The following is a 21138-nucleotide window of genomic DNA, read 5'->3' as shown; positions in this document are numbered from 1 at the left end:
CACCCCCTGTTACCTAATGCTTGCCCCTCACCCTGAGGTTTAAGTATTGCCACAATGAAGGTCAGCCAACACCAGTCAACTTACTGCAAGGGCTGTGTGAAAGTGTGTGCTAAACTTGTGTGAGACTCCTCTCTTTCACCCCTAGTTACATAATGCTTGCCCCTCACCCTGAAGTTAGTATTGCCACGTTAGTGGTCGACCAGCACCAGTCAACCTACTGCAACTGCTGTGTGAAAGTGTGTGCTACACTTGTGTGAATACTCCCCTACTGTGGGTGTGCGAGACACTATCCAGGAGTGTAATGAAACTCATCAGTCTCCTATCTGTCTATTGCCTGCTTGATAAATTGCTTCGTTGACTGTCTTCATCAAAATTCTATGATTCTGATTGAATGAGTTCATCTTGACTCAATTTGAATTGATTGGGATAAATTCAGGAAGCATGCTGTTTTGGTGTGCTTGGGCCCTTTATGAATATATAAAATACATTACAAGTGTTGTTTGACAACATTGCGTCAGATATCTATAAGGAGGCAAGCCTGGACAAGGCAGACCAGTGACTAATGTCATGAGCACTTTGCCTTTTTGTCTGTCTTTAGGCTTAAGAGGCGACATACGGGATTGTGTAGTCAGGTTATCTGACTAGGCTTGCACATGTTGTTGTGTCAGTTGCGTAGATCAATGCTCTGGTCCAGACTCAATTATCTACAGAGCACCACCATATAATTGGAATGTTAGTGACTACAGTGTAACATTAAACTCACTCACTGTCTCACCATGCCTGAACCACTATTGGTGCTACTGCCTAGCCTTCCTTGCCATGCTGACGCCCTAAATGGAGCAAGTCTAGATTTCCTCTCATCTCACAAGAGCTCCTTTTAAATTTAAATGGGTTTATTTAATGCTGTAAAATCAGACATATTCAGAGACTAAGCGCTAGTTTAATTGCCTTACCACAGTTTGACTTAGGCTGTAGCATGATCAGAGATTATATAATATAGTGTTATATGGTCTAAAATATAGTGTTATATGGTGTATAATATAGTGTTATATGGTCTCTGATATAAGCAATGTTCCACACTAGTTCAGCAGAATGACAGCCCAGTCACAGGGTCTTAAAACAGTTTGACTCTTGCTTATAGCACAAACCACTCGTGTCCTGGATTACAAGAAGATGGGCTAATGAGAAAAAAGCAACAGTGGCCTGTTTTACTTAATGCCTGTGTCTGCTGATAAGAAGATGTATTAAGCTTCAGCAGTATATCATCAAACATGTGTTTGTCTCCTTGTGAGCGGCAAACATCCTTCGGCAAAATGTAATCTACAGGTAAACGTGAGGGTAATGCTGTATGCAAATATCACAAGCAGCCCTAATTGTTTTTGTGTTAAGTTGTACAATGATCCCAAAGAATCCTATCTGGTAGGCTAGCATCTCAGACTGTATACTGGTATAGAATCTCACTATATATATTGCTGTAGAATCTCAGGCTGTATAGTGTTGTTGGAACACAGACTTTATAGAGTTGTAGTGTTTCAGATTTTAAGGCTCAAAAGAGTTGTAGGAACACAGAGTATATAGTGTAGCATATCACACTTTAAGGCTAAACAATGTAGTAGGATCTCAGATTACAAAGTGTTGTGGGATCTCAGACTTTAAGGCTAAACAGTTTTGTAGAAACACAGACTATATAGTGTTGTAGCATATCAGACTTTAAGGCTAGACAGTGTTGTAGGAAGACAGACTATAAAGTGTTGTAGCATATCCAACCAAAGGTTAAACAGTGCTGTAGGAACACAGACAATATAGTGTTGTAGCATATCAGACTTTAAGGCTAGACAGTGTTGTAGGAAGACAGACTATAAAGTGTTGTAGCATATCCAACCAAAGGTTAAACAGTGCTGTAGGAACACAGACAATATAGTGTTGTAGCATATCAGACTTTAAGGCTAAACAGTGCTGTAGGAACACAGACTATATAGTGTTGTATGACTTTAGGGCTAAACAGTGCTGTAGGAATGCAGACTATAAAGTGTTGTAACGTATCAGACCAAAGGGTAAACAGTGCTGTAGGAACACAGACCATAAAGTGTTGTAGCATATCAGACTAAAAGCTAAACAGTGCTGTAGAAACGCAGACCATAAAGTGTTGTAGCATATCCAGACCAAAGGCTAAACAGTGCTGTAAGAACGCAGACTATGAAGTGTTGTAGCATATCAGACCAAAGGCTAAACAGTGCTGTATAACACAGACTACATTGTGATGTAGCATCTCAGACTTTAAGGCTAAACAGTGCTCTAGGAACACAGACAATAAAGTGTTGTAGCATTTGAGACCAAAGGCTAAACAGTGTTGTTGAAACACAAACTACGAGTATGGTGTTGTGGGACCTCAGACTATAAAGTATTGTAAGGTTGTGTTAATGCATTGCATGGTTAAGTTTAACATTATAATATGTTTACCTCAAGGTTTGTAAATAGAGGCATGGACAGACCAGACATTATTTTATTCAAGTTTTACACAAAATATCATGAAAAATATGTATACGTGCTGCATCCCTTTCAGTGTGATACTGTTTTTACCTGCATCATACTTAAATGTCGTTAAGCCAGTGCCAACCAGCCTGACATTCAGTGGAGCTGGAATGTTTATTACAGCATTTGATACACATCACTGTTTACTAGAGTGACATTCTGGAAATTTCCAGTAGACTCTGGTGGCGCAGATATTTACTGCATGATTGACAGTCTATTTGAAGAAACTCCCATTTGAGGTTCTGAACAATGGACTTATGGGACGATTTCATGGATCATTAACATCTGTGATATTTTTTGACGGTGGTTGTGCTGAGAGTAGCATGATCACCTGAAAACCTTCATGTGATTCATTTTCTTAAGGTTTGCCTTGAACAAATCACTGTGGCATTTGCCCATAAATACTGAATCATTTATGAAATTCTTTTCTTTTTCGTTATTTCCTTTTATCACTGAGTTGATCTGTATGTCTGCAGGTTTTTTAGACGGTATGGCTCATGATTTGCATAAGTCTTATTCAACTGTATACAATCAAAGGACGCAACTGATAGTATTTTGATACTCTCATTCATTTGTACGACCTCACAGACCATTTACACATAGGTTATGTTTGCTAAACTCAGCGAAAAACTGTTCATGTTTATTCAGTGTTGTAGGCTTATTTAAACAGTTTATTTATTGAAAATAGGGATATCAGGTGGGGTTTTCAAGTACTCAAGCTGATTATTGTCAGATAAATTGAGAATATAGAACCAACTTTATGTGTAACATGATGTTTAGATACAGATTCCCGTACCATTGTCATGCAGGAAAGATACAAAAAGAGAAGGATATATATACAGTAACAATGTTAGCAATGCAGTAATCTAATATGCCACTCAAACAAGAAAAAATGAGATTACTGACTGGATGCTTTTGGGAATAAGACACAGAGATGGGGAAGAGGCTGGTGGCTTTAGCTGACTAAGGATAATGTATAGGCATATCTTGGCTGTTTTGATACGTATTCTGTTGGAGCGTTTCTCATGATATTAACCACTGGTTCGTCTGGTGAAGAACCTTCACATGCTGCACTGATACAGCTGTGGTATTGCTGGCACTGAATTGAACTATTGTCTTATACAGATATGTATATCCTAAGGCAAGCATTTTGCCACATCTACAGTCATTCACCAGACTGCCACATAATATTTCTGTAGACAAAAGTCATTGGTTAAGTATTTAACAATGATATTTCAAGTTTCAAAACACTGGTATGTTTTGAAGGAAAGCAACCAATTCAGACCCAAAGTAATCAAATAGGAACTCTTAAAACAACAAATACTTTCCTAAGGATTGCCAAACATCTTTGAAAGTTATCTATGTAAATATGTCGGATTGTTTCATTACACTGGGAAATCTACATCTAAAAGACAACTTGCAGGATTCCAGCATCTTGGTGGCTGGTGGTGACATTTCATGGCAGATGACTATAATGGCACATCAGGGAAATCTTTAGGAATGGATCAATAAAAAACATAGAGAATATTTGCTACGTTCAATTCCAGGCTGACTCTGAAAAATTATTGAAGACTTAAATTTTTAGTATATTTAGATATGATCTGATTAGCTTCTCTAAAGACATTCCAGTTGTGCCAAGGATGTAGGAAATAAAACAGTCCACGGAAATTTTGTGACTTTGACAAATGTATGTTGTGAGTATGAATGGAGAAAGAAATATGAATGAAGAACTACTGGTACAAATGTACATTTATTCTTGAGTACATGCATATTTTCATTTGAAATTTTTATAAAACAATTGTTGATATGGTTTTTTTTAAGGTTACAGAAGGGTCATGGTATTACATAGAATGACTTCCTACAAGAGGGGTGGTGGGATAGCCTAGTGGTTAAAGCGTTTGCTCTTCACACCTAAACCCAGGTTCATTTCCCTTCATGGGCACAGTGGCAGATGACTATAATGGCCCAACGGGGAATCTTAAGGAATGGATCAATAAAAAATATAGAGAATATTTGCTACATACAATTCCAGGCTGACTCTCCGGTGAAAAAAACCATACCGGTTTATTGAAGACTCAAATTTTTAGTATATTTGGATATGATCTGATTAGCCTCTCTAAAGACATTCCGGTTGTACCAAGGATATGGGAATAAAACAGTTCGGGGTAATTTTGTTATTTAGACAAATGTATTTTGTGAATATGAACGGAACTACTTGTACAAATGTACATTTATTCTTGTGTACATGCATATGACTTAACAGACATTCGTATTTTCATTTGAAATTTTTATAAAACATTTGTTGATATGTTTATAAAAGTTACAGAAGGGTCATGGTATTACAAAGAATGACTTCTTACAAGAGGGGTGGTGGGATAGTCTAGTGGTTGAAGCGTTTGCTCTTCACACCTAAGCCCAGGTTCGATTCCCTTCATGGGCACAATGGTGGTGTCCCCTGGTGTGATAGTGTTAGAATATTGTTAAAAGTGGCATAAATCTAGATTCAGTCACTTACTCTCACAATAATGTTTTATATTTTTTAAGTTGGACGCATTGTTGAAGTCTGCTGATTGAGAATAGTAACATTTCATTGTTAAGATGTGTGTCTGTATATGGGTACTGATGGGAAGAAAACTTGGCACCTTGCAATGGAAACAGGACATGTTTTGAGAGACAAGCGGGGAGGTATGCTGTGAATGAGGCAGTGTTGCAAGAAGTATGTTGATACCAGGGAAGAACAAGTCCCCAGAATGCATGTTTGACACAGGAGCTGAATTCTGAAGATCAGATGGCTTCAGTGTGGGATATGGAGATGGATTCTACTAGATACTAGCTCAGATCTGTTGTTTTGGTCACCAGACTGAATGCTTCTCACAAGGATGGCTGTGATTGTTGCTCAAGCTGTCAGTCATTGAATCCCCATGCATCCCATGTTGGTGATATTACCTCATTCATCTCTCATTGTGTGTTTGTTCGATAGGATTTCTCTGAAAATATGTAACTTACTTCCAGAGTGATGACCCGTGAAGGTCCCGGGTGTAGAATAGGCCTTCAGCAACCCATGCTTGCCATAAAAGGCGACTATGCTTGTCATAAGAGGCATAACCGGATAGGGTAGTTAGGCTCACTGACTTGGTTGACACACATCATCGGTTTCCAATTGTGCAGATTCATGCTCATGTTGTTGGTCACAGGATTGTCTGGTCCAGACTCGATTATTTACAGACCGCCTCCATACAGCTGGAATATATGCAGAGTGCGGCATAAAACTAAGCTCACTCACTCACCGAGCACTGAGCCTGAGTCACTCACTAACTTATAGAGTGACTTATTGAGTGTTTTAATCTACTTTAAAATTGTCTAACAATATTCCCACAGAACACATCAGAAACTGGCTCCACACATTGGGAATCAAACACAGATCTTCATGTTTCAAGCAAACGTTTTACCCTCAAGAGCCGTAACGACTGTATTAAAATTGATCTTCTGTAACCCATGCTTATTGAGAGGTGACTAACAGGATCCAGGTGATCAGACTTGCTGACTTGGTTGACACATGTTATTGTATCATAATTACGAAGATCAATGCTCAGTTTGTTGGTCACTGGTTTTTCTCGTCCAGACTTGATTATTTACAGACTGTCGCCATATAGCTGAAGTAGAGTGCATCTTAAAACTAAACCACTCACTCACTCTCTCAGCAGGTAACAGTAAAGCAGCATTAGGGCAGGAGCAGATTCTGGAGACATAAGGCTTGCCATAAACCATACATCAGCCAGGTAGAGGCTCACTGCTGGGCATACCTTCACGTAATGGCTTCAGTCAAACAGGACAGTACTCATTACAGAGATGCTTACTTAGCTGCCTTCTATTTGTCATCAAATACCTCGGTGGCACTTAAATTATCATACCTTCCTATTGTGTATGTAAACTATGTAATAATATATTAATAGTGCAAGAAAAGTCACAGGAAGGAATAGCAAATAACCTATTTCATCAGTATTAGGGTTGGACTTATGTATACTTGAGTCAAGACCCGTGAAGGTCCCGGGGTAGAACAGGCCTTCAGCAACCCATGCTTGCCATAAAAGGCAACTATGCTTGTCGTAAGAGGTGACTAATGGGATCGGGTGGTCAGGCTCGCTGACTCGGTTGACACATGTCATTGGTTCCCAATTGCACAGATTGATGCTCATGTTGTTGGTCACTGGATTGTCTTGTCCAGACTCGATAATTAACAGACTGCCGCCATATGGCTGGAATATTGCTGAGTGCGGCGTAAAACTAAACTCACTCACTCACTCACTCAGTATTTGGGTTGCAGCATGACAGCATGATGCATGAGAAATGCACAAAGTCATGCAGGTCCTTAATGGCTTCCACTCTGGTAACCTTTACATGCTTTGGGACAGTGCTGACAAACATACGTCTGCACATTATCAGGAGGAACAGGTGGTCAAGTCTTGGCTTCCTAGGATGTATAGTTTGTAATTCATGCTATACTTCATTGGTTGATCACTAATCTTACTAAACTTCTTTTATTCTTAGTTTATATAAATATTCATAAAATATAGTTAAGGACAATTTCTAACAGAAAACTGCATAGTTTGGATTCAACATTTCAGCTGTATGCTTGGATTGATCAAGTCCTTCTTGGAGATGTTTAGACACAAACAAATGTCAGTAAAATGTCCTAAACTGGATTATGAGATGTCCCAGGAGATATTAATATTGTTATCCAATTTGATGTTTTTGATAAGCACCAGTCAAGAGGAAAGGCTCAGCTTTACATTACTGGAGTAAGTGCAATCTTAAAATACCTCTGAAATATAAAAACTGAAAGCTATTAAAATCCAATTTTGATAAAGGAAACTTGCTTTTCCTAATTTGCCTGAAAGGGCTCTTGAATCCAGGATTAATCTGTGTATGTCAGATAGTTATTGACTGTGTCAGCAATGATCAACAATGTGCCATAGCAGTCCTGGAAGCTGGGGATGACTGCTCCCAGGGTTCTGGAAGCTGGAAATTGGAGCTTGAGTTTGCAAGTTATCTGAAATATTGAGGTGCTGGAGATCTGGGGTGCATCTGATGATCTGAGGTGCTGGAGATCTGGGGTGCTGAGAATCTGGGGTGCCAGGGATCTGAGATGCTGAAGACTTGTGGTGCTGAGAATCTGAGGTTCTGGAGATCTAGCATGCTGAGGATCTCTGGTGCTAGAGATCTGGGATGTTATGGATCTGAGGTGCTGGACATCTAGGGTGCTTAAGATCTTGTGTTCTAGAGGTTTGGGGTGTTGAAGGTCGGGGGTTATAGAGGTTTGAGGTATGGGAGATCTCAGGTTCTAGAGGCTTGAGGTGCTGGAGATCTGGGTTGCTGGGAATCTGAGGTGCTGAACATCTGGGATGCTGGAGATCTGGGGTTCTATAGGTTTGAAGTGTTGGATATCTTGACATGCTAAGAATCTTGGTGTAGTGGGCAACTGGGATGCTTTTGTTGTTGGGTGTTGAGAATCTTTGGATGCTTCAGGTTTTGGAAACCTTGGGTCCCTGGAGATCCTGAATCTGGAGTGCTCATCATTCTGAATTGTTTGTGGTCTTGCATCCCCAAGTTAATTTCCCAAAATAATCATGACTTGATCACTTGATATGAACTGTTACCATTACTTCATTTAGTAAGCATCGAATTTACCAGATAAACACTTTTATAAACTACAGATGTATTAGGGGATGATGCATATCTAGGAATAAACACCATGTATTCAGCTACCCAAAGCACACTATATATCTGTTATGCACTTGTGTGACAGCATGTATAAATTATGTAACAATGTATTTTTAACTCCAAGTGAGCTAAAAGTGTGTAATAAATGTTGTAATCAACTGTTCATTTTTATAGCACACTTATACCACGGTGTTCATCTGGTTGGACATTATTATTAGGTTCTTTGACAGTTGATGCAAGTTTCACAAAGTGTCATCGTATTATATAATTCATCTTCATGATGGTTCACGGAAGTATCACAAGTGTCACTCAAGTGGTTTCCCTCTGATTAATTTTAATAAAACCTCTTTCTGGCTTTATCTGTGTTTCAATCAATTTATTTTCATAGTGGTAAAGAAAATCTTATGAAACAAATGTAAATGACTTAGATAGTTGTGAGGGAACATTCATTGATGTTTGCTTATATTTAGACATGGGCGTGAAAGGAGAACCTAAACATGAAAATAAATTCATCTGTTTACTTCCGTTGACTGGGCCTCAAACTAATGGGATTAAACCTCAGTCAACAACGTTTTAACTTTGTTTTTCCTTTTATTCAGAATTCATGACGGAACCTTTTTATGGAAAATCATTCTTAATCAAAAGACCTGAGTTTGATAATGTCTTTTTAGTACTTATTCATTAAACTTTTGAACACTGAATCCAGTGTTTTAGTGATACTAGATTATTTTCTTATCCTACCAAAGAAGTGATATGGAATTAAAAATAATAAAAAGCTGTTCTTCAAAAGACCAAGGGCCCTGATTATTGAAATTCAAGCAAACCCATCGCACTTATATCTATTTTTCGCCCTACACTCAGAATATTTATTGGATAATGGTGAATCTGTTTCATAAGCTGTCACTTAAACTGGGAAAAATAAAAATATTCTGGGCTAAACTTTTCCCTTAACATGTTATTTAGTGTTTAATGGAGCGTTATCTCATACTGAGTGACACCATTTGGCTTCATGTCGTCTTGAATGGCACAGAGTTACATCGGTGAGTGCAGCAGTCCCTGATGGTAAATATCAATAATAGACTGGCTATTTCAATCAAGACTTGGTAGATTATAGAGCGGGGCACACTGGACTGACATTAATGATTTGCACATCAGCTGCATCCATGCAGTTTAAGGCTGATGATGAAGTGCTCTTTATTTGGAGAGTGGAACATGGTGGCTTAGTGGATCAAGTTAGATATTGGAGTGTTGAGTTTGATGCTGGGATCTGCTGGTGGAAGGTTCAAACCCAACATTTATACTATTAGTGAGCCATGGTCTGTCAGCACCATACATGGTCTGACTTTAGCCTCATACTGGTATTGTGTAACTGAAATGATTAATCACTTTTTACCTCACTCACATGGCAGTGTGTGTGTGCATGCAAGCGTGCATGAGAGAGAGAGAGAGAAAGAGAGAGGGAGAAAAAAAAAAGAGTAGAAGGGAGGGAGAGTGCATATTCCATCTGCATGACTCAACTATTAACCTATTAATTAAAGGGTTCACTTGTCACACCAAGCACCTGGGTTCGATTCCCCACATGGATACAGTGTGTGAAGCCTATTTCTGGCGTCCCCAGCTGTGATATTGCCGGAAATTTGCAAAACCATACTCGCTCCGAACTCAAATATTCTTGTTATCACCAACATACATTGCCCGTCACCATTTTAACTAGAAACCCCATGGAGTAGAACATAGCTGGGTGTAACAGGAAACAACAACCATGAAATGTGTGGCCTGACTATAAAACTGTACAGTATTTCATCTAATATATGCTGGGACTCAAAGAAGCACCAGGGGTAAAGCAGTGCTCAAACAGTTATGGTATGTAGACCCAGTAAGTACAAAAGTGCCCGGCTTCTAATAAGTGCCGGATCTGGACCAGCATTAAAAAGATAAGCTCCCAGGCCCTTATTAGAGGAAATACTCCATGTGAATCCAACTGCAACATTTTAGAATCAACAGCAGGAAATTATTTTCATGTACTGTGTTGATTTAAAAATTTAAAAATAAAAATACAACTATGGCAATTCAGTTTGAAAATTTACATGCAAATTAATTGTGGATTTGCAAACAGGTTATGAGACAGCATAAATATTTGCTTTGTTGATGATGACTTTTTACCTGTTGTAGATAAAAATACTCATTTCATATTCACTGATTGCAATGCTTTAGAGAATTGCTCATGATAAAAATATTGTTTTCGCTGTTTAATAGGAAACTTCAATGGAACAATTCACAATGGTTCCTAGACTTAGTGTCTGAATATAAATATTTTTTTTAAGAAACAAATAAATCCATTTAAATTAAAAGAGACCCCCTGTCAGATGGGAACTGAGGGAATTTCAACTTGCTTCATGTAGAGGTAGGGCAGTAGGGAAAATAATGTGGTTTAGGTACTGGGAGACTGACTAAGTGTTAGCATGCTGTTTTACCAACTTACCATAATTGAACACTGTAGTGTTGGCGGCTTGATACACAAATCTTTATCAGGGTAAATAAAAACAATGAAATGTTTCCCAGGCATCGGCATGTCACTTTTATTTGTGCGTGTAACAATTTGTTATTTCCATTTTAAGAAAATAGATTTTTAACTTACCATACTGTAGGATTATGCATATTATGCTCCTCCCCTCTCTAGCCTCTTTGGACCAATCGTCAGTAAAACTGATTTATTGAATGGTTCACGCTTGCACAGTTCAGATCACGCCACTTCTGTGCCTATACATTCGTCAATACATGAGGTAGCCATTCAATTAAATGGCGGATCAACAACTGTCTGATCTCATTTAAGAAAAGCTTGTGGTAATATGCATAGTCCTATGGTAAGGTAAGTATTTAAATCTCTAAAATATTTAGATTTGAACAATTTTTACTTCGCCGCATCCCGATGATCCATTTGTCAACTATAAGAGTGAGTGTCTGTAAGAACGTGTGTGACAGATTCTACAACTTCTTAACATGTGCTAAACTTTCCAAACTGTATTTCTGTGAGAAAAAAATAAAAATGTTTTCCTCCCTCCTCACTTTTTTCTATTAAACAACAAAATCCTACCACCCTTGTCACTTTTGAAAAATTATGTGCCCGAGAAACATTGAATTATCTTTATGCAGCCTTATGTAGGCAGATATCAAATGAAGACCACAGCATGCCTGCATGGTTACTCCCCCACCATTGGCTTGTTTCTATCAACTGGCAAAACACTCAAATCCTGGCTTCCAACATCTGTAATATGTGGAAAAGAAAATTTCTTTAGTCAATCAACATAACAAGATTAGTGCCTGAGATCAACAGGAATCAAGGAGTTTACCTCCCTAGTGCCTAGTGCATCTGCAACAAATCGTAAACTCTCAACCACTCTGCTATGTAAACATACCCAATTGTTTGTATTTGTCTCTTTCATCTCACCTCATTGTTTGTACATCCTTAAATATATGTCCTTCTTCTCTTGTGTTTGAATATACTTATTTACATATCTGGTTTCCTGTACATCAGTATAAATATAGTGTACTGTATACGGTATCATTATTCACTTGATGAAGGAGAAAAATGTAGCCCAGAAACATTGTGAATGATAAATTAAGAAGTGACTATCCAGATTTGTCTTGTATTAAGGGTGGTGTTAGTCTTGTCATACACACCCTGCAACATTTAGACTTAATGCTGCCCATGCAAGTCTAGAATATGTGTGAAGTCTACATTATCAGTTTCAGTTACTGAAAATGAAGAAAGTCTCAGAACTCCTATTTTTAAAAAAAATATTTTGCAGTAAAGTATGTTCATTTCAGACACTAGATGCAAGTCTCGGTGTAGTGACAAGGTGGTGCTCAGAGTTCAGTTACCTTAAAAGCTTGTTTGAAACATGTCTTAAGAATGGTGCATAGGGGCAGGAATACATTGTTATGAAGTATAAACCAACACTCTTGGTATAGGTATGTACAAATGATCAAGACCCCTGTACTTTGGCTGGCCAAGATGCCACTTGATTTATGTAGAGTGTGGTGATGTTCTGTATGTGATGGACTTAGCGTACGAGTTAAAACTTTGTGGTAAAAATGCTTTCGGAAGAAATGGGATTCCATCTGATGAAACATTACAACATCTGGTATAATATTCTAGCCTGAAGATGTGGAGAAATATCAGAGAAATATAAACATATAGAACACAATCTGACAGCAATATTATAGTATTGACAGACTAAAATGGAAAGTGGATGAAAGCCATAATATTTGTGTCAGTCAAATTAAGACTAAGTTAATGAAGTTAAACAAGGTAAACATTACATTTAATGTTATATTTTCAAAGGGAAAATGAAAGTAATTTTGAAAGACTTTGAACAAAAAACCAAGGTAATGAAAACTGAACATGTGTCACCAATGAGTCATGTAAGCTAAATTGATTTCCTGTGTACAAGGTTTTCATTGTGCATGAGCATGATTAGAACAAGCTGAATGCCAGGTATGAAATGAACTGATTCTGTATAAACTCACAGTCGACTACAGATATACAGAAATAAACAGTATGGCTATAAATAGAATTCACTGCTCATATTCCTATCTGATGGCTCATATCCATCAAATTGTCCAGTGAGAAATTCCAACATTTTATGTTCCCTATAACATTTTCCCCTCAGTTACACTTGTCTGAATATCCAGTTTAGAGTGTAGTGACATTGCACATTAATTACTTGGAAAAGAAAGATTGTGTGGTTTGGGCAGAAAAGAGTAGCAAGGACTGAGGGTGAAAACCTAGGTCTGGAAAATTGTTGTGGGAAAGGGAGTATAGGTATATTGAGAAAAATACCTAGGAACTATTTCCTAGAAATGGTGGTTGAGGCAGTGATAAGTCTGTCATGATCAACACATCCCCCATCAGTTTAGGTAGGGGTGATGATGTACTGTGTGTGATGATGTCCTTCATATGATGATTATCTGTATGTGGTGATGATGATCTATATGTGGTTTGTGGTGATGTTCTGTGTGTGATGATTTTCTGTGTGTGATGATGTTCTGTGTGTGATGATGTTCTCTATGTGGTGATGATGATCTGTTTGTGGTTTGTAGTGATGTTCTGTAGGTGATGATGTTCTCTATGTGGTGATGATGATCTGTATGTAGTTTGTGGTGATGTTCTGTATGTGATGATGCTCTGTAGGTGGTGATGTTCTGCATCTGATGATGTTTTATAGGTGATGATGTTCTGCAGGTGATGCTGTATAGGGTTTATCCATCTTGTTGGACTTGCATGTCTTCAGGATGGTACATAAGCAGTGATAGGTTGGTCCTGGGTATCAGTTCTCAGAGAAAAAAAATATTACAATGCGTATCGTTTAAAAATCGTATTGTGATATACCAGTATACTGGTAAAACTGTGCAGCCCCACCCACACCTCTGTAGCGTTGCCTCATGGCTACTTAGTCCCCACCAATGGCTTGGCTAGGTTGAGGTGATGTTCTGTATGTGATGGTGTACAGTTCCACTTGTGGGAGACCAGAAGTGTACATCATGGCTCTTTAAATCTGCATCCATCATAGAAATCATAACATTTGTTCAGATGCTAAGCATGTTTCATATAATAGTAGTTTCATACTTTCAAGTTATCAGTTACAAGTATCAGCTTGACTTACATTAATATACCATCTGGTTGTTCCACATCCTTACATGTCTTAATGATGTTTATCACTTAAGTATTATATGATTATAATATGGCCTGTAGCTACCCATGAGGGGTCTCTGATAGATGTCCTCGTCCTTGATAACCAGTGTACTGATGACCTTTTTCCCTTTGAATTTCATTTTAGACAGCACCCAACAACATTCTCACTCAACGACAGAATCCTACAAATGTCAAATTAAGATCATACCAATGACTGACATAATGCATAAAACTAATGCATATGATGCATCAGGAAATGCATAAAACCTACAGCAGCAAATAGCTTGTAAAGGGTGAACATTTATGGATGTCATTTTACGTATGAAACATGAGGGACGACATTTAGGAGTATTTTCTTACTCCTTCATCAGGTGAATATACTCCACAACGTTATATTCCTCAACCCAGAGGTTGACAACCATAGATATTCAACTTTATGGATTTCACTTCTAAATGCTGTTCAAAGACCTTAACAGATAGCACCATTTGAATTGACTAAAGAGCACCACTGAGATGGGAGACTCGGAACCTGAGGAAATCTTGTCTTGCTTCATTTGGGGCATTTATTACATGCAGAGCAGGGTGGAAGGTAGATTAATGCCTAGTCTCGGAATATATATATTTTGATAGTAACAAACAAACCCATATGAATTGAAAAAGGAGCCCCAAGGATACCAGAGATTCAGAACCTTAGGACTTAGACTTGTTTTGTTCAGTGCTTTAGCATTTCATAGAGCGCTTGGCAGTTGGAGCAGTCAGTTGTGGTTCAGGGACTGTGAGACACACTAGATGGAAAGGAACATGACATGGTTCAGGGATTGTGAGGCAGACTCTGTCGGTCCATGCAGTTGTGATAGGAGCTTTCATGACCCAAGTCATGGAGCTTGACCTCCCTAATCCATTTGTCATGGCTACACAAGTACATGTTGCTGGGGATCAATGTTCCTGTCAGAAATCTCAGTGGGTTGTGCTGATAATATGATAACTAAACTGGATTGAAGGTAGAAAAAGAATTCCCTAGATTTTAAACAGCATTAAAAATAATGTGTGTTCATTCCCCTGGGCCCCTGCTGAACAATGGTCCTGAAGGTATTCAGTGAAAGTGTCAGTTGGGTCAAACCTATTCCCTGAGTAAATGGGCATCAAGGCCATTTGTCAGAATTACCAGTGACATGATTAGTATTTACTACCGGAATGTGTCGTAACTATGTATCAAAGTCCTGTTTTTGAGAACTCCTGAAAAATAGTAAGAAAGGGATTAAAACATCACATTGCCTGGGACAAGTCAGTTTTTGTTTCAGGCAATCAAATAATGATATCTTACTTATCTATAGGCTACTAGATAACCTCCGCATATGGTTTCAAACTGAAAATGGTTCTCATTTCATATCTGCTCAAAATGTAGCGATTAAATTTTGCAGAGATAATAAATGAGAGTTATCTGTTTTGGGTATTTATCACTTCTCGATAAACATTCCAGTAAACATTACCATCAAATACCATGTTGATTTATTCTTTCATAATCACATCATCATGATTAGAAATAGAAATAGAAATCAGGGCAACTGGAAAATTAGTCCAGAAAAGTTACTTTCTTAAAGTCACATGCCCTGTGGCAAGTGGCCTTTAAAACAAATTTGAACACCTGGAAAAGCACCAAATAAGTCTGTGTTGTTCATTGAGAATTTTAGATAGCTTGTATAAACATATACTTGTAACATAGTAATGCTGTAGGGGTCGTCCTTTCTGCATAGGTACTACAGAGATGTACCCCAGGTACACACAGGTACAGGTACACGCAGAAGTGTACCCTAGCCAAAGTACAGAATCGTACCCTAGGACGATCCCATTCTGCATAGCGATCAGCGCTAAACCGTTTTCTCAAAGGCATACTTTTATTCCTGTTCGTCTAACCATGGAAAAAAATTGAGCATGGCAATGTGTGTTTGTCAGGAACAACAATATACCTTCCTTCGACAGTCTGTTGTAAAATATCAGCTTCATATTTGATTGCGTTGGAATACAAAGCGAATAAAACGATTTTTTTATGTAATGAATGCGCTCAAGGCCAGGTGATCTGGAACAACACCACAAACCAGTTTCGATTTTGACTTGAGAAAAGTGGACTTGTCTGCTGTACTGGGTACGTTTCTGTACATTTACTTTGGCAAGGGTACATTTCTGTATACCCGTGCCGACAACAAGCCCTTTAGTCAAAGTAATGGTATGGTATTAGTAACAGTGAAGGAAGGAAATGGTCTGGCCTTGCTCCAAGACTGTACGGAATGCTGACCCCATGGATGTATAGTAATTCTGTGCATTAAGATACAAGTTGAGATAACTGGACAGGATATGAAAGGATGCCAGTATGTTAGAGGAATGTTTCTATTCTTTAGAAATAGACATTTAAACTATTAGTTATTACCTAAGAGACTTATGGAAGTCTGGGAATGGCTGAAGGGGCAGTGTTTTCTACCAGAGCCTAGAGAATAGGAAAAAAAGACTGTCAGGTCCAGTGTGTTTTGCCAAGTCTCATAGCATTGTTTTGACACCATTTGTATTTTATGATATATTTTTAAATAAGATAGATAGGTATTTTTAAATAAGATACTCTATTTCTGGGTACATGTATTTGTCAAATAGCAACTTATAGCTGAGAGGTCTTAAAATAATCTGAATAGGCTGTTATGTATCAAAACCAGGCTGTGTTCTTCAGGAGCGTATGATGTACACTAAGTGATGTACCATGTGCTGAGTGTCTTACACTCCAAGAGGGAGGGATCTGAAGATAAGGACCTGTACCTGTCATACCTTGTTGCCGTCTGGAAAATGCTCTAGCATAAGCAGGTATCTAACTGTTTGAATTGCATATTCTCTCAGCGACAACCTCCTGGAGTCTCATGGAAGGATCCCCATTTGGGATTCTGGGTCAGATAAGGCTCTCAGTAGTTCATATTTGTTTTACAGACTAATGAAAATAATGATTGGAATGTTTCAACTTCATCCTGTCCTGGTCTGTCTCTCAGTCAACTTGTTTGAGAGGGCATTTAGAAGTTGGGCAATAAGGAAGGATAATAAATAACATATGGTTGAGTAACCTCTTTATTAGATTGAGAACGATGTTTGCTGTAGGTTCTAACACCATTATCAAGTTCCAAAACATCGCTGTCACTGAAATTCAGAGGTTGTTGATCCATATATTGTCATCCTTCCCACCTTCCTCACAGTCTCTGAACAATATTTTCCCTTCTGTCCAGCCTTCTCTGTGATGCCGAACCCCCACATGAAGCAAGTCTAGATTTCATCTGGTTCAAAATTTGAATCTCCCATCCCAGTGAAAAAGGAATCATTTGTTCAGTCAAAATCAGATATATATTCAGAGGATAAGCATCTCTACCTGCTCAGGGTACAGGGGTACTTTTGGGGTTGAGGGTTATGATGGCCTGTTAGTCCAAAGCATTCTTTGGTCTTGAGTTCTAGGCCATCATGCCCCTTCAAGCTGATAAAATTGATGGATGCCAACAATTTATTGTTATCACCATCAAAGGACCTTTCAGCTCGCATGACTTAGAATCTATTCAGTGGATACTTCATCATTCATCCATTTAGATGCCCGTCATTAACTTTTGCGTTTTCAACATCCACTGAAACTTCAAGCACCTCAAAGCTGCAACTTATGTGGTCAGATGTACATAGTCTCTAAAATGTGCTAACAGAATACTGAGCTGTTTTGATTGTGGTAGGTATCATAGCAGCTATATTAGAGAATCCATTAATGGCTATTGATTGGTGATCTGGAATCAGGATGTTTTGAAATTTAGCTTGTAGTTCGTAATGAGACTCTACATAAGCGTTCAATTTTCTGCGACAGTGTTACCGGTTACCGATATAGCAGAAGTGATTGTTAGTGTCAGCAAAGTGAAAATACAGTCATCAGCATATAAAGGCATTGAAGCCTACTCTTATTTCATCAAATTATCTGCATGCATTAGAGATCAATGGCATTTTTTTTTTGCATATGGCTTCCAAGAAAACCAAACTTGACTTTGATAGAAGTGGTTTTGGAATGTGAGAAGAGACTGTCTGTAGTAAAAGTAAGCCTTAGAAGGTAGCAAAGAAACTTCAGATGGACTCAAACTGTCCATTGCCCTCTTGATCAGGGTGTCAGATATCAGTTCAGTTGTCAAGACCAAAACAGCCATTGCTTGGATAGCTAAGGCAGGGACTTGGACTTAAAACCCTTCAAAAGAAGGGTTTGGTTTCTGTGATGGAAGTGGAAAGTGATATTGTGACTCTCAGTAACCGAGACATTGGATTTTGCAACTGAATGGGCTGTGCACTTTTACCATGACCTGAATATGTTCTTTGGATAGGTTGAGTGATAAATGTAATATTTGGCATGATTCATTTTTATTATTTATATGTCTATACATATTATTTATATGTCTATATGTCTCAAGTAGAGGTGTTCCCATTAATTGAAATAAATTGAAGATCGGTCGCAGAGACCAAATGGCTGTGCAGTTGATCACATTTACTCATAAGTGAACACTTTAGTCTTTTAAATTTTTGGCGATGAAACATATCTTTGAAGTTGTCAGGGTCCAAAAATATGTTTGTTAGAGTGTGTGTTAGTGAGTTAAAATTTTGCCTGCCATCAGCAATGGTTCAGCCGTATTGTGACTAGAAACATTTGGTTTGACTATCAGTAGTATCGGTCTCAAAGGACAGTGAAAACATTAGCACAAATCTACAAACTAACCAGTTCAGTTGACAAAAGACTAATAACACAAAGAATACTCACTTCGCAAACTGACAAGTCATGACTGAATATCATTTTAAGACTCCTGGAAGATTATGTTCATGAGATATCAGTCATCACTTTAAAGTAGCAGGTCATGTTATACTTGAACATGAACAGGAAAATCTGAAAAAAAAACAAACAATGCTGTGATTAATCGATTGTAGTGAACCAGTCATCAGCTAGGAGATTTTAGCCAATTCCGAACATTAAACTCTGGTGTCAAGTCTAGGATAGTCTACTGTCATGCTTCATCCTTATGTATGGACTTGGCGGATGTGTATCAAAGCTGCGTGCAATACCATGTGTTTAATGGTTGTCTGGTCTGGAATGATACATGGCCTGCACTGGGTCTGTATTCCTGCTGCTTGCTGCACACCTACAGGCAGAGCTGATCACATGTGTTCACAGCCAGTTCTGTACATAGTTCTCCAGCCCAGACATGTCTCTGCAGATTCCACACAGTGTTTCATAAGTGATTCCTGTTTGGCAACCTGGCATGACACCAGTGTTGTGAATTGTATGGAGACATCTTGTATTGTGGTAACAGTTCTGGTTGGGAAATGCCATAAGCAGGAAAGACAACAGTGTTTGAGGCATTCCATTCTCTGTCAGCTGTTGGTGGCATTGGGATATAACTGTTGTAGCACATGGAGGCAGATACCATGGGTTACAGCAGTTGGTGGTGTGGGTCTTTACTGTCATAAACTGGCTGGAAATGACTGTAGTAGAACATGGTGGCAGACGTCATGGGTCACAGCAGTTGGTGGTGTGGGCCTTTACTGTCATAAACTGGCTGGAAATGACTGTAGTAGAACATGGAGGCAGACTACATGGGTCACAGTTATTGGTGGCTTGGGGCCTTACTGTCATGAACTTGCAGAACATGATTTTTGCAGAACATGGAGGCAAACGTCAAAAGTCACAGCTATTGGTGGCTAGGGCCTTACTGTCGTGAATTTACAGGATGTGAATGTTGTAGAACATGGGAACAGACATCAAGGGTCACAACTGTTGGTAGATAGGGCCTTACTGTCACAATGGTATTGGTGTTGGAAGATGTGTTTGGCAGGAGACTTTACTGCAAGAAGATGTCATTGAGTAAATCTATCTGTCTGGCTGCTGTTTTTTTCTTGCGTGTGTGTGTGTATGTATGGTTACGCAATATTCAACTAATGTATGAGCAAAAAGTACCTCAGAAAAGTCAATACAAAGAATAGCAAAGCTGATAGCCGAGATACAAAGTGTCATGTTTTCATGTTCCTCCAACTTCTAAATGTCTTTCAAAGACTGAAGTCATATCAGTTTACATGCAATCTGAAATGGGAAGTCTCATAAGTAAGTAATGTATAGGGAAACAGTACCAGGGAATCTGACACAGATCAGCTCCAGACAGTGAAGTATGGCCAACTATACCATCATTTATTGATGTCCATAGACTAGATTCACATCCAGCCAAGTACACCTGCAGTCTTCCTATTGATGAAATGAAACAGACAACCCTGCTCAGTAGGGAGATCCACTATTGTCTCGTATCTATCCTCACTGGCTGATTGTGTCCAGATGAAAGGCATGACACCAGATTGTTGTGACAGCCTGTCACCCCTGATGCTTACACTTGGCTATGCTTGGGGTGATGGGGGATGTCAAGTGTTTGGGATAGTGTGGTGAGTGTCAGGTGGCACTGATGGGGAACCTGCTCTGGAATTGATGGCCACTTAGTATCATTGTTCCAGTAGGTAGGATGACGCTTTTCCATACTAGTAACACTAGACTTGCACAAGTCACCCAGGTAATGATTAATAGTTTAAGATGATAATTTCTAAAAACATAAATTTCTCGCTAACAGACCGGTGTCCTTAGTGGTATCATTCATTTATCTTGACCTGCCTCTTTAAAGGGCTTGTCATTCAGTAAAGAACTGGACGCTTGGAGCAATGCTATAATACTAGGTACAGTTCAGTAGACTTGCACAAGTTTTAAAGATTAAAACATAATTCAAATGATAATTTATAATAAATCAGAAATAACAAACTGGGATCAGGCTTGTCTGTTTAAAGGATCGAATTACTATACATCCATGCATTTAGCCTTCAGTATAGCCTTGGCATATGGCAATAATAACATGCGCAGTTCAAGAACTCAGGGTATTATGCTTTATAGTCTGACACTACCCCTCCTTGCCCATAAAGGTAAGGATAGGTTGTTTAAACTGGTCTGCAGCAAACCCATGTGTGTCACTTGAAACAACTAATACCATGATCAGACTGATGCAGCACGTGTGATTGTTGATTAGATCAATGTGCATAATGTCAGTCACCTGTTTGTCTGATCCAGACTGTTTTTACACCCTGTCTTCATGTAAACAACAAAATCAGATTACTGAGTG

The 21138-nt window shown here is 38.6% G+C and overlaps 1 protein-coding gene across 1 annotated transcript in view; it reads left to right on the top strand.

Moving 5' to 3' along the window:
* LOC137294606 (endothelial PAS domain-containing protein 1-like) overlaps positions 1–21138 on the top strand; it is a 146883-nt gene that overhangs the window by 63155 nt on the left and 62590 nt on the right. The gene's annotated exons all lie outside the window — the stretch shown is intronic.

The sequence above is a fragment of the Haliotis asinina genome, chromosome 8 (genome assembly GCF_037392515.1).
Source record: "Haliotis asinina isolate JCU_RB_2024 chromosome 8, JCU_Hal_asi_v2, whole genome shotgun sequence".
NCBI lineage: Eukaryota > Metazoa > Mollusca > Gastropoda > Lepetellida > Haliotidae > Haliotis > Haliotis asinina.
This window is presented reverse-complemented; position numbering and strand designations above follow the sequence as displayed.